General features: G+C 45.4%; 1 pseudogene; it reads left to right on the top strand.

Moving 5' to 3' along the window:
- The first annotated feature begins 2429 nt into the window (after positions 1-2429).
- Positions 2430-14748, top strand: LOC105913793 (annotated as a pseudogene).
- The last annotated feature ends 688 nt before the right edge of the window (positions 14749-15436 follow it).

Consider the following 15436-nt stretch of genomic DNA (forward strand, 5'->3'; position numbering starts at 1 on the left):
TGGGGTCAATAATTAAATAATGTGATCCTCGTAAAAAATCAAATAACTATTTTGGCCTAGTTGTCGATTGGATCTGTCCATCTTGACGGAGCTGTTGGCACCTTACCTGTTATTGTGTCATTTAACTGTGTTTCTCGATCGGCTCTATGGCCTGGTCTGACTGTGCATACGATTAACTATATTATTTTTATTTTTATTTCCCCCTTCACGGTAATAGTTCTTGACGCAATGCTGATGCACACCTTGTTGCTAGCTATTGTGCTAAATACAAAAAGATCGAGAAGTCTCACCTTATTTTTAAACTCTCCAAGGGATCCACGTTTCTTTATTTGACCTTCAATGATAGAGTTCTGATCCGATACTTACATGTTAGTAAACCTTGTATTTCCAAATTTTGCTATTTAGTAATTGTATTTTGCATAGATATTTTGGATCTTTGGATTAATTTGCACCGTTAGATCTTAATAAAATCCAACTGTGTATATTTTCTATTTTTTGGATTAATGTGGTAATTTCTAGACCCCTTCGGCAAACGTGATGACTTTTTTTAACACTATTGCATTAAGATAATAGATATTCCCGGTTCCGCTGAATTATAGATTTTTTTTGTTAGTGTAACGTTTGGCGTTTGGTTCCAATTCCTAATGCACATTAAACCCATAATAAACATCTAAATAGTGGCACTAGGATCTAAACTGTATTAGCTGGAATCATGCATCATCAACCTAATTAGTACTGTATTGTTCTAGTTAAATTAATGTTAAAGCTCTTTTGACAAATAGGCTTCATTAATCCAACGAAATCAGAATTAGTCAGATATATCCATCTAGTCTAGTCTTAAATAGCTTGACATTTTGTATAGTGACACAGTGTATTTAATGTATAGCTTTGGCCACTATTTTTAGATGTATTTATAAAATCATCATTTTTTCATAAAAAATAAAATCATGGAAATATAATTAGATATGTGTGTATGGTTTCCATGTTTTTGAACCAAATTATGTAATCATTTATTTCCTAACTAAGATCTTAGTTTGATAATAAAAAAACTTAAGGGATGTTTGGTTTACGCCCACGCCAGCCACGCCAAATCCAGGGCTGACCAACTTTTTTGGAGAGACTTGACCGCCTCGATTTCACCCTCGCGTTAGCAGCAAAATGAACTGACGCGAGCGCAGGCGTGCGGGGGCGCCAATCACTGGTTTCCACCCAAATGCACTCCAGCGATGCAGTCAACGACCAATATTTTGATCGAGCAAACTACGGCCACAAACCAAACGGCCCCTTAGAGCAACTCCAAGAGTTCCCCAAAAAATTCTTCCCCAAAATAAGGTATTGGGGAAATGCTAAAATTTTTTTTCCCTAAAAACATATCAGCCCACAGCAGAACGCTAAAAACTATACCCCAATAATTCAAAACAAGCCACATCATCATAATTAGATCCATTATCTTATCCACCATGTGGTTCCGTCGTTATTGCTCCGCCGGAGCTTTCCACTCGATCTCTCCCTCTGTTCTCCGAGCTGCTCCTTTCTCTCCGCTCGATCTCTCCCTCTTCTTTTCCAATCGGCAAAGCATCAACTTAAGAAGGAAAAATACAAACGCCAATCTAAGAACGACGCTTAAGGATCTCACTTGTATCGATAATTTGGCAACCAGTATCCTATTGTTCACCAAATATTTCATTCTACTGTGGAATAACAATGTCCCATATTTCATTCTACTAACGGTACCACTATCCTAACTGAACATCTAAAGGCTCAAAACTACAATTCTCTACAACTGTTGGCACATACGCAAAGCTCATCTAATCGCTAGTCAGAGCCGCAGCAATCTCAAACGCAGAATCACAAGTCCCTTCCAGGTTTCTCCACTTCGTCTCCAGGCTCAGCGGGACTATAGATCTCTGATGTTCTTGGGTCTTGATGTCTCTTTTCTACTGCATCATCATCCTTTGCGGTAGTGGTGGCCTCCACTACTTCTGTATGTTTATTCTCATCTGCAGTTTCAGAATGTTGACGGCGGAGACTCAGGTGCTTGTCCTTGGAGACCCCAGCACGCTATAGTCGAGAGCACTCGAGCAGGCCCGCCAGGCGCCCGGCCGTCCCCGCGGATAGGGAATCACAGCGACGACGCCATGCGCGCGCCTGCCTGAAATCGGGACCTCGCCATCGCTTATTTGCTAGTGCCTGACCCGTCGCCGCGCGCGCATAGCGTGAATCAACTAGCACTCGGTCTCTCCCCTCGTCCAAGGCCTGGCACCACCACGGACGGCCCCCGGACAAGAGCAGGCGCCAGAGGCCTTCTCCTCCGCTGATTCGCTTTCTCGTCTGCGGCTGCGTGAGGACCCCAGTTCGAGCGCAACCATCGCGCGCTCTCTAGCTCGGCCCGGCCACCCATTGCGTGGCGAAGGAGAAGGAGCTCCCGGATGTGGCGGCGATGCCGCAGTCCTCAAGCTCGCACGCTCGGCGGGCAGGGCGGCATCTCCCGCTCCTCCAGCTCTAGCGCCGCCTCCGCGGCCAACATCCCGAGCCCGCCGCCGTCGAGACCCAACCCCGCGCCGAACCCCGAGGCGGAGCCCTCCTCATCCTCGGTGCCGCCGGTGGCTGTTGCCGAGCCGCTGTGTCGTCGCCGAGCGTGCGCCCGGGAAAAAAAACGCCCGCGGGAAAGAGGTCGGGGGCGGATTGGGGGAACACGGGAGTCGCGAATATTTGCGGGAAGAGAGGTGTTTTTTTCGCGTCCCCAATTTTTTGGGGAGTTTTAGGTGGACTGTTGGAGTTCTTTTTTTCTCCTTTTTCCCCTAAAGAAGGTATTGGGGGGAAGATTAGCGGTCTCTTGGAGTTGCTCTTATACCCAAAACATTGACTATTTGCAGCCAACTGACGCTCAAAAATTGTGACTTTTTTTGCTAAAAGATACCTAAAAACTGATTTTGTTGCACAGCTGTCGATAAACATGCCTTTCATTGATACTTTCTTATTGTTTACCCAAGCAATATTTCCTTGTTTTTCTTTTTCTCTTTTTGAGAAAATTGGTGCTTTCCTATTGGTTGCATTTTTTCTTCAAACGTGGCATTTACTTTTATGTCTCCCTTACTAGTAAGTGCCACATCCCTATCTCAATGACATGTAGGTTCATTAGCTATGCTGCTACTACTACTTGTTAGGGGAAGTTACTAATATGAGTGCTAAATGATTTCCAATGGAAAATTGAGATTATTTTTCGCAATTTGGCATTCGAACATAAAACAAACAAATAGATAGGAATATGTATAAGACACTTGTATGTTTTAAAGGAAAATGGGATGTCTCTTACCATGCCTACTTGACATCTGAGTTCTAACGCTAGTTCCAAGCTTGTATTTTTATTATTATTTAGAGTGCCTTAGGTAATTTAGCAAAAAATATATTGGCCTTTATTTTTCTATATGTCTAATTAGAATCTGTAAACATATATTACTCCAGTTAGATGGTATCATAGTAATTACGTGCTTTTATGGGGCTATTGCATTCTTACCCTAATTCTGAACTTCAGTTGTGATTTTGCCTCCGTTTTCTTCCACTTTATGATTGTACCCCTACCATTTGAAGATGAAGTTTATGTTTACCCCTATTTTTAACTCTGTTAAATCCATTTAAAATAAAGTAATTTAAGAAAATAGAAAATTCCTTCACACACAAATATCACTTATCCCTACCTAGTTCCTATCCCCTCCACTCCCACCCGACGCCACCCCTCTCGATTTCTCTCAGTTCCTCTCCTCCCAACCTAGATGTGGCAGCGGTGCAGCGAAGGATGTGTGGCCTGGCCAGGCGGCGACGGGCGGAGCGGGCGCAAGCCGACCAGGCGTAGGTGCAGGTTTCTGGATATCCAAGAGCTGCTCGCGGAGGTGGAGGTGACGCTGACCGAGGTGTCAGAGATGTTGCTGACGAGCGAGGAGGTCGACGTGCGTGGCTCTCGGCGGTGCTTGCAGAGTTTTGATAGTTCTCTAGCATAGGCATGCATTAGTTTGGAGCTGAACAGGGGTAATCAGTGTAGAAAATCAAACATTCTGATGTCGTTGCCTAGTACCGTTGTAAAATTCGGTAGGTGTTCTATCCGATATCTGATGAAGGGTGGAATATGCGCAGTTTCACGTAGGTGAATGTGCATTATGGCTCCTTTTTTTTGCTTGCATATAATCATGCTGGTGTCCAACATTGGGAACATATGAACGCGCTTTCAGTGGGATCATGCTGGTCTGTTCATATCTATTGAAATATATTAAAATTTTGTTGGCAAATTTCTATTCATATACTATGTTGAAATGGTGTCTAAATATATGTAGTTAAATAGGGGTAAAATCACAAAGTTCTCTAAAAAATAGGGGCATATTCGAAAGGGTAAAATTGTCTTCTTTGAGGTTATTTGACACTGTTATGGGGTGATCACATAGTAGGGGCAAACATGGAGTTCATTTTTAAAAAGTAGGGGTAAAATAACAAAGTGCACGAAAACGAGGGTAAAATCACAACTGGAATTCAAAACAAGGGCAAGAATGCAATTACCACTAATTTTATTTAAACTATGCACCTTTATACAATCAATTAATTTCTTATCATATTATAAAAAATTAAGTTCTTATCATTGTATTAAGTATCTAAGCGATACTTCATGTTACCTTCCTCTAAAAAACATAGTTTGAGATGACCAAGAAGTTAAGAGCTCCAACTTTGTCTTTCGAGTTTCTAGACTAACTTCCTTTTTATTGGCACCTTTCTACTCCCTCCATGTAGGTCGTTTTAGTTTCCTCCATGTAGTTCGTTTTAGTTTCATTCTAAGTCAAACATCTCTAACTTGAACAGACTTATAAAAGTATACTAGCATCTACAATACCAAATAAATACACTCACAAACATATTTCATGGTGCAATTTAATAGAATTGATTCGATATTGTAGATGTATAAATTTGGTCAAAGTTAGGTATTTTGAAAGGAGTGATAAAGTAATTGACCTTGCTTCGCGAGATTCACCAGGTTTGTGTAAACGTCTGATTTCAACAACTTCGTAATTACTTATCAACTTGATAATTCATGCAGGGGCAAGTGTTGGAGGTGTTGTCCTTGTCATCATAATAGCATGTGCATATTTGATCCGAGAAAGAAGAAACCTACATCACATGAAACAGAGATACTTCCAACAACATGGAGGCCTCCTGCACTTTAAAGAGATAAATTCACAACAAGGCATTGCCTTTAAAATATTCCTAGAATTGCAAGAAGCCACTTACATGTTCAACAAAAAATGAGTGTTGGGTCATGGTAGATATGGAACTGTGTACAAGGGGCATGTTTGGTAGACTGTATAGGCTCCTGTGAGCCAGGCTCGAGCCAGACGGGCCAGTCCCATGGGGTGCAGAGATGTTGATTGACAAATCTGCACCCCATGATGCTGATTAGGCCGGAATTGTGTTTGTTATGGTGGGCTGGCTGTGGGCCCCCCATAACTACCCCAAACTACCATCTAGAGATGGCATTTGGTGGCCTGCATAGGGGAAAGGTGCCCTCACCATGCGCAGACCATGGTGAAGGTTACCACCCAGCCATAGGCGCTCAGAAATGCAGAGAGCAAAGGATGAATGCATAAACCCTTATTGAAAAGACCTAATTAGGAAGGTCATCAGTTCAAATATAACACAAATTTACATAGAAAGCTAATTACATCAGTTTGAGAAAGTAATTAACAAATACGGTAACATCATTAAGAGGTATATTGCATGACAGTTGCATGTGAACCAACAAGGAATAATGTACACTTGCACAAATAACTATAAGTAGAGAAATTAGAACCACAAAACTCGGATTTTGACATGAAATTAGGTCAACCAAGGTTATTAAGACCTCCCACCCATAAGTCCAATAGGAACATCGGATGAAGAAGAAATTGTGCATGCAGCATGACTGGAGCCAATCTTCTTGAAACAAACACCATCAAAAACCATGAACTTAGCAGCAGCGGGCAACATCTCCAAGCACCATTGCCACTAGTTGAAACCACCAACATGGGAACAGAAACACAATTCACAAGTCAGGGAAGCTATGTAGGTGTGAATGAAAGCCTCAGACATAATGCATTTGGGGAAAGGAAATTCTATCATCATTGGGAAAAAAGTAAAGCATGGCTCAGGTGAAGTTACTTGCCTACAAAATAGGACACAAGCAAGAGTTGCCTCCTAGTGAGGCAGTCAGAGGAACCCCTGACCGCATCACTAGGAGCTAACACTTGTGAGGATCCTGTAGTTGCTAAGGCGTTTGGTTATCGCCGTGCATCATCATTGCCATGGACATAAATGTCACAACTAATGAAAAACAAACAAGGCAGCACAATAAGAGACAAGGCTTCTTCTTTAGGCTTAGCTCAGGTGCAGATGCATGTGGCAAGGAGCTGCCCAATAGTGAGGCAATCGAGGCAAGGTATACCTCGTTTGCCTCAGTATTAGGCAGCATCTTGCGGCATGCATGCTACCCACCTTTAGATCATTGCCACTAGGAATATGGAGGCGTCAGAGAGGGTTGCTTGTGTCCTACCGAGAGGTCGTACTCGCCAAGCTCGAGTGGATGTTGGTGACGTTACCATACGGCAACATTACCAAGGTCCACATCAAGCTAGGGGAATAGAACCCTAGCTATTGGGATACGAGGTAGGCTACGCTAGCGCAAAGCAAAATTTTTCTACTGCGTAAACCAGGAAAACTGTCGTATATGGATCACAGGATTACCACTCGACGCACTGGTGCAAAAGATGTAGAATCGCGTCGGGGCAGCGAAGTTGATCAGCGTAGTCGATCACGTCGACGTCAAGCAGCTCCTCAGCAGCTCGTCCACGTACGGCGAGGTCCTTCTCGTGCCACGGCTCGTCATCGGCTCGTCGTGGCTCAGCGGTGGCTCGGCGTGGCTCATTGGCGGCTCGTCCAAGTGCTGCAGGTGCAACACCTCTAAGGTATCCACACGTGCAGGGAGGAAGCGTCGCAAGCTGGACTACTAGGTCCGTGAGTTGCAACAGGGCGAGGGTGTGGGAGGCGCGGCGGCTGTTGATTCGGCCAAAAGGGATGAAACCCTAGGGCGCACCCACCCCTCTATTTATAGAGGTTCCTGATGGGCCTCTGGGTCTGAGGCCCATTAGTACTTCTAAACCTGATCCAACTTGAATCATATCTGAATTGGGCTTCCAGCCCTTTAAGTGTGTGACCCTATGGGTTCGGATACGTATAGACATGACTCGAGTACTCCTACTCAGCCTAATAGTCGGTAGCAGCCTCTAGCAAGACGTGCCAACTCCTATACGCACACGAAGATCATATAAGACGAACCGTCACAACATCACGTACATGCTATTCCCTTTGCCTCACAATATTTGGTCTAGTTTCAAGCCTACCGCTCTTTCTCGATCCTGTGATTCGGAACCCCTTTGTAGGTTAACTCTTAACTGTACGTAGCATGGCCATGCATTTCCGGATCCGATCACTCGAGGGGCCCAGAGATATCACTCTCAATCAGAGAGGGGCAAATCCCATCTTGATTGACCATACCTCACAGCATGCTTCCTGACAAACCCGAAAGCTACCTTTTTAACTACCCTATTACGGTGTAGCGTTTGATAGCCCCTAAGTAAGTCGATCCACATCTTGAGTACATGCGATAATCTCAAGTCTAAGGACAAAGCGTACATATTGTGTAAAGAGAGAACTACTTCTCATGTTGGGTCAGTCCTAGCACATGTCTCTACATATGCCTACATTATTAGTTTGACATCTCCATGTCCATGACTTGTGAAACATAGTCATCAACTAATACATGTACTAGTCTAATATTCATGTGTGTCCACACATGAACTCCGACTAGGGACAACTTTTAGAATAACCATACAAGTAAAGAGTTCCACATACAATTCACATAATTGCAGATCAATTCAAGTAGCCTTTAATGGATATTCAATGAACACAATATACAAATCATGGATACAATCAGATATCATCATCTCTATGATTGCCTCTAGGGAATACCTCCAACACTAGCTCGGCACTCGCAAGCTAGCCTATCATCATCGGCACACATTAGTAAGACATGCAAAGAAATCGGCAAAAAAAAAGAGCCTGACCATGCTGAAAACAGTTGCCTCACCAGTCTGAAATCATTCCTGAAATAGTTGGATTGAAAATTGCAATTTGATCATCAAAAATCACAAGGTTAGATCAAGAATGTGTTGGGTCAGAGAACAAATAACTAAGCTTATCATCCTCAAATAAGCAAAAATAACAGAACAGCAGCCAACATAAGATTGCCTCAGTACAAGTGCATTACAGTCATAAAAATAAGTACGAGAGGCCTCAGATCATAAGTCAAATATCCACAAACTGCCATACAGACAGGTGGACTCCAAATGGCAGCAGAAGAGCAGAAAGAAAGAGTAGAACATAGGCAATAAAGCTGAAACACACCAAACAAAGAACAACATGTACAAGAATCATAACAGAAATGCCACTTCATCATTGCCCAACCCAGTAGTAATTATCACAGGCCAAAGAAAGAGGGAAACAACAGCAGCAACAAGGTAACAAGTGAAATAGATGAAGAATAGCAGAAAAACGGTATCAAGTTCAACACATAATTCAACATCAGAAGGAACATGATCACAACTTAAATAGAAAATTAAAGAACAGAACCAACATGTGAACATGGCAACCAAGTAGGTAAATAACAGCAGAAACTCTCACCAAGTTAAATATCAAGTTAAACAACAGCAGTAATATGTCAACATGGCAAAGAACAGACTAAGATCTTGGCAAAGTAAAGTAGATCGGGAAAATGTCAAGATGGCAAATTGCTAAAGTAAAGCTAACAGGCATCTGATGTAAACATGCATACATGGCATGACATCACAAGCATCATGGGCATATAGCAGTATATAGCAGTACTAGATCCATCATATTACAATACTTACTTACCATGCAGTTCCTTAGCAAATAGTTGTTCCAATATTCTTAACCTTGCCATGCTGCCATAGAAGTTAATTAGTAATTAGCCACCCCCCATGTGAATTCCAAAACCAACACAAAAGGTCAGGTGCAAGTGAGGCTACACCCTAACAGGTCAGACTTACGTATATAGAGATCTGTGCAAAAGAAGTGAGTGGTCAGGGATGGAGACATGCTCAATTGTTTTCCCTGAGCTAGAAGGCAGTAGCAACTACTATGTCACATGTAGTAGTGCTTGCCCAGCCAGGTCCTGAGCTAGAGGGTGCGGTGGTTCTCGCCCATCTTCACAAAGGCATAACCCTGTGACTTGTTGTCCAGAAGGTGGCTAAAAGCAACGATGAGGGCCTCCTCAGAGAAGCCAAGGTCAGCATCACAGCATTATAGAGGTCAGGGTGCACCTGCTAAGGCCCAGTCTCCCTCAGTGCAGCAGCCACATTGTTCACAGCATCTATCATGTTGGTAAGGATAAGTACCTCCTCCTCGGATATAGCAGTCATCTTCCTCTTGTTCCCAGCATAGCATCCAGGGGCCTTTGAACCCTCACCAGAGACAGCAACCTTGGTGACCATCTTTTGGTCCACATGTTGCTCAGTCAAAGTCAGGTCAACCAGTTGTTGCTTGTCCACCTTCTTCTATGATGTCTCCCCAAACCTAGAAAACACACCCAGCGCCTCTCCAGAACCCATGGCCCAGCAGCCTGTTGCCATGCTCCCTCCAAAGATGATCTCCATCTGCGCGTAGTGTTCAATGGGCTTGTTCAACAGCTCAGGGTGTTAGTACTTACCAAAGGGAAATGAAAGTAGTTAATGAAAAATAAATAGAAACCATAATGAACCACTCACCTTGCAGTGTCTTAGGTAGTGCTCTTGCTCAAGAGTGATGCTGCACGTGTCACCATCCCAAAGAGCACCACTGAGGTCCTTGAGCTTGCACACCCTACCCCACATCTGCCACCACTTACGCAGGTGGTTGTACACCTGAGTGGAGGTGACATACTACCCAGTCCATTCCCGCAATGCCTTGGCCACCTTGTTCACATGCACCTCCTTGAAGCCCTTCTCAGACCTCACACCAGTGCCAATGAGCTCACACATGCCATGCAGCACAAACTCGGAGGTGGCAATGGTCCACCTCATAGGAGGGTGAGGTAGACCACCACCAGCTCCACCACCCTGTTCCTAACCACCACCACCAGCAGCACCACCCCCCATCCCGCAGGACCACCACCACCACCCACCCACCCCTAGAGCCTGAGCAACAGCACCAGCAGCACCACCCACACTAGCCACAGCACCACCATGCAGACCCAGGCCCGAGGCAGCAGGAACAACACCCTGACCAGCAATTAGCTGAGAAGCACTAGCAAACCCAGCAACAGTAAAACCAAAGAACACATCCTCATCAGCCATTGGCCTAGATAACCAATAGCATAGATTGCACCACAAACCATTAAGTACCAGACATATCATAGGTTAGGTCATTGCTGCCCTTGTGTCCCCAGAGCAATAGCAAATTAACATGCAGCAGGGAAAACATCAAAGTAACCAGAAGGTGATGAAAACAAAATAGCAACAGCAAATGTGCAAAAACAAACATAATTTAAACAACAGCAGATGCAGGGAGAAAGCAAATTAAATTAAGTACGGTTGATGTCTCAACAAGTTCTAGCCAGCATCACATCACTGCCACACCATGGTTCCTTACAGTTCCACTAAAGCACACAAGACACTACACCCTAGAAGACCCCTTGTTCTGCCACATAGCTAAATCCCACTCATCCCTCTTAGCACCCCAGGCCCTAGCTTCCTGTGACATGGCTGCATTAGTGGGTGCAGGCTATGTTTGTGAGGGTGGTGGGGAGAAATTCTCCCCTGAGACAACTTCATCTACCCCAAACCCCAAGATCCAGTTATGCATAATACAACAAGCTATGGCAACCTTAATTTGAGAGGGGTATGGATGGTATGGCTTATTGTCTAGGATTCGAAACCTGCCATTAAGAGCCCCAAATACCCTCTCAATTGTTGTGCGGAGGGATGAGTGCCTTAGCTTGAACAGTTCCTTGGCATTACAAGGGGTTCTCCTACCCTCAAACTCGAACATGTGGTACCTAACAACTCGATACGGAGGAAGGAATCCAGGTCACAAAGCGTAGCCAGCATCAGCAAGGTAGAATTTCTTTACAGATGAATGGATTTACGGTACATGAGCTACCTGGTGGAAGAAAATAAAATAACTTGTGCCTGTAACAAGCTGGGTGGATAATGTACCTTGTGGCACACTCAGTCCATCATCCCACTCTAATGCAGCTACGATCAGCGCATCATGAGCTGATCCTTCCCACCCAGTAAGGACATAGGTGAACCTCATATCGAAATCAACAACAGCTAGCACATCCTATGTTGTGCTGCTCTTACGGCCTCTAAAAGCAGCCTGCATCTTAAATGGCACTCTAGTAAGAATGTGGGTGCCATCAATAGCTCCAATGTAGTCCTAGGAGAATTAACATGCATGCATCAGTGTACCATGTATTGTGTAAATAAAAGTGCAACAATAACATACAATACAAACTACCCAAGTACCTTGAAGTATGGGTTCCATCTTTGGCTCCCAAGGATTTTAGGATGGGTGGCACCATCAAGGCCTCTGATCATCTCACCCCTCAGCTCCCCAACTGCATAAAGCACATGTGCAAAGTACCTACTGATAGTCTCTATGGATCTCCTAAAGGTGTGATGGATCACCCTAAATCTCTGGTTGTGTCCCACAATGTGGACGAACATGGCAACCTGTTCCTCAACACTAGTGTGTATGCTGTTCTCTAAGAGGTGCCTCTCCCTAAACAGGATAACCAACTAAAAGAAAGGAGCTTTACGCATCCTTAACATGCTTACAGACTCAACCTCTGTGCAGTTATATGTCTTATCTAGGATTGCCTGCCTCTCAACATCGACCACTACCCAAGGAACCCAAACAGAGTTCTCTTCCTCATCTGAATCAAACCTGTCCCTCCTAAGCCTAGTGTACAGAAATGCGATGCATACAACAATAAGAGCAGCAGCTTGAGAAGCCATCCTCGCACGATAGTCATGCAACTCCATCTAGATTATGGCATGGTAATAAAGAAATTTTGGAACTTGAGTACTGAAATGGAACTGAAGACATCCTAAGGTGTGGCAGTATACACAGCATGGCAACAGAGGGGTCATTGCCTTGGTTGTTACCAAAGTAGCATCCCAGAGGCTCCTCCACAACACATCATCAACCAAAAACACCCAAAAAATAAGTCAACAAGTCGAACAGGTATCACTGCCTTGGCTGCTACCAAAGTAACCTCCTAGAGGCTCCTCCTGAACACATCATCCTCCAAAACCAGTCAGCATACAAGGAAACAGATCCAACAGGTATCATTGCCCCGGCAACTACGTGGAAACTCCAATAGGTATCATTGCCCCAGCAGCTACAAAAAGTAGCCTCCCAGAGGCTCCTCCTCTACAGCATTGAACAAAGAAAATCCCACAATAGCATCATTGCCATGGCTGCTACCCAAGGTAGCCTCCCAGAGGCTCATTATTTCACAGAACAACCATATTAGCCCCGGGCAAGCTCTCGTCATCAACACAGACCGACATTAGAGTCAGGTTCATGGCAACAAGTCCACATCCACGCGGTAACTAATCTCATGAATCGACTGTAAACAACAAGCCAAGGCATAGAAGCCAGGACAGTGCATCAAATAAACATGCAGATTCGGCGAGGATACCCCACTAACCGCATAAAGAAACCGTAATATCAGATCCACTCTGCAGGAACCCTAACCCGAGGGATTCCACCCAACAAATTGTAAAAGATCGAACAACAATACGAAGACTCCATTGTAGGAGACCCTACCCCATCGCAAACAAGACAAAAAGCCACCCTAACTGCAAGAGGATAGTAGATCCGGGCCTAACCCAAGGGATTCAACCCAACAAATTGTAAAAGATCAAACAACAATACGAAGACCCTACCCCATCGCAAACAAGATGAAAAGCCACCCTAACTGCAAGAGGATAGTAGATCCGGGCCTAACCCTAGGGATTCCACCCAACAAATCGTAAAAGATCAAACAACAATACGAAGACTCCATCATAGGAGAACCTACCCCATTGCAAACAAGACGAACCTCCACCCTAACTGCAAGAGGATAGTGGATCCGAGCCATATCTCCGCGAAGATGAAGACGACCATTGTGGGGAAGATGAGGAAGTAGCACGTGTCGGTGGACAAGCCGAGGGACGCTTGGAACAGCAAGTAGACGACGCAAATCTACTCAGTGGAGAGGAAGAAGCAGGTCACGCCGGGGACGAAGATGTTGCTCAAGTTGCCAGGGACGAAGAGATAGCAAATCTGCTCGGTGATGAAGACGAAGCACGGATACAGTGTTTGCTGCTGGCGGAGACCCGGCGCTCGCCGGTGAAGAAGTACCCGCGACCGCCGGTGCAGGCAACGACGGATGCCTCCGGATTAGGCCCCCCGCCACCAGCCGCGCCGTCGCCTCCACCCTAAAGTCGTCAGGATGAGAGGAGAGGAGTGGAGGAGCCAAGTGCGAAAGGGAGATAGGAGAGAGGAGTGGAGGAGTTGGTGGAGGCGGCACGTCTGCGGGGGAGGAGGGCGACGCACCCGGGAGACCATCGCTATATACCGGCGGAGGTAACCCTACCCGGCCTAAGTAATGGCGCTAGGCCGCATCCGTCTCTCGCGCTTCCCTCCGCGTGCGTGAAAACGTACTCGCGTGGGCCTGCACTGCATGAAACGGTCAGCTTTTGCGTTCCACGCAGTGCAAGCTAGCAGGCCGTTTTTGCACAGCGCGGGCCTGGCCCGGGGGGCCGACCATGCTAGCAGCTGGTTGCACCAGCTGAGCATGGCCCAACCTCCATGTGGGCTGCCAAACGCGCCCAAGGGTCTTCTCAAAGGCAACGTGGAAGTAGCTATAAAAAAATGCATGACAATCGATGACCAGCACAAGAAAGAGTTCAGCAAGGAAATGTTGATCCTCTCTTAGATCAACCACAAGAACATCGTTAAGTTACTTGGATGCTGCCTCGAAGTAGAGGTCCCCATGCTGGTATACGAGTTCATCCCGAATGGTACATTGTTCCAACTCATCCATGGCAACCATGGCAGACAGATTTCTTTGGCTACTCGTTTGCAGATCGCCCATCAATCCGCTGAAGCGCTTGCCTACCTGCATTCATGGGCATCCCCGCCAATCCTCCATCGGGACGTAAAGTCTTCAAACATCCTCATTGATCGTGACTACACCGTGAAAGTGTCAGACTTTGGCGCTTCCATCCTAGCACCAACTGATGAATCGCAGTTCGTCACAATTGTTCAAGGAACTTGTGGGTATCTGGACCCAGAGTACATGCAGACATGCCAACTCACAGACGAGCGATGTGTACAGCTTCGGGGTTGTTCTTTTGGAGCTGCTGACACGCAAAAAGCCCTTCAATCTTGAAGCACCTGAACATGAGAAGAGCCTAGCACTGAGGTTTATCTCTGTTACAAAGCTGGATAGATGACCAAATTATGAATGACGACAACATGGAGGTTCTAGAAGAGGTTGCAGATATAGCAAAGCAATGCTTGGAGATGCCACCTATCATGCATAGTAATAATTTGTCGAGTGTGTTAATGACTATTGTGTATGATGAGCTACGTGTCGTTGTTCGAGCTATTGATGCAGTGTGAAAGTATTTTTTTTTTATTGATTGGTGTATTCGGCCTATTGGCCTTTCAGATTGTTTTTACTAGAGATTTTATTTTTTTATCTATCTACTACTACTACCTTGGTAAATTGGTAGATGACAAATTTTCCGCTGGACACTCAACTTGTTTCAATTTTGGAACTGGGCCGAGCGACATATACTGGACCTAACAATGACTCCGCACGCAGGTCCAGCCTACCAACTTTTTCCAGGCCCACCCCAACTAGGCCTCGTTTTGCCGTCCGTGACCGCGAAAGGCCCATTCTAAGCCTTGCCGACGTTCCCGCACGGCCGCACCTCACTCAGCTCGTCCTCCGATCGTGACAGTACGTTCACTAGCCAGGCAGCGTTTCCCCGCCCCGCCGCCATCGCTGCCTCCGCTCACACATTTCGAATGGAGTGTTAAATTTTAGTTCTTTATGGTGTTTATGGTGTTTGGGTGAAGAATTAAACTTTAGCACCTGTATTGATAAAAGATCCATTTACTCCTGCTTTCTCTCCTCTCCTCTACCCCTCATCTACTTCTTCCTACCCATAGCCGTCGTCGAGCGCCACCATCGTCGGAATCGAAAACCACCTCCTCTTTTCCCCTTTCGGGCGAGCTTGAACTTGCCGCGCGACGATGCGGTCCATGCGCGCACTTCCAGTAAGGCGAATCACTTCCACGCAAC

This window comes from Setaria italica, chromosome II (assembly GCF_000263155.2).
Source record: "Setaria italica strain Yugu1 chromosome II, Setaria_italica_v2.0, whole genome shotgun sequence".
In the NCBI taxonomy this organism is placed as follows: domain Eukaryota; kingdom Viridiplantae; phylum Streptophyta; class Magnoliopsida; order Poales; family Poaceae; genus Setaria; species Setaria italica.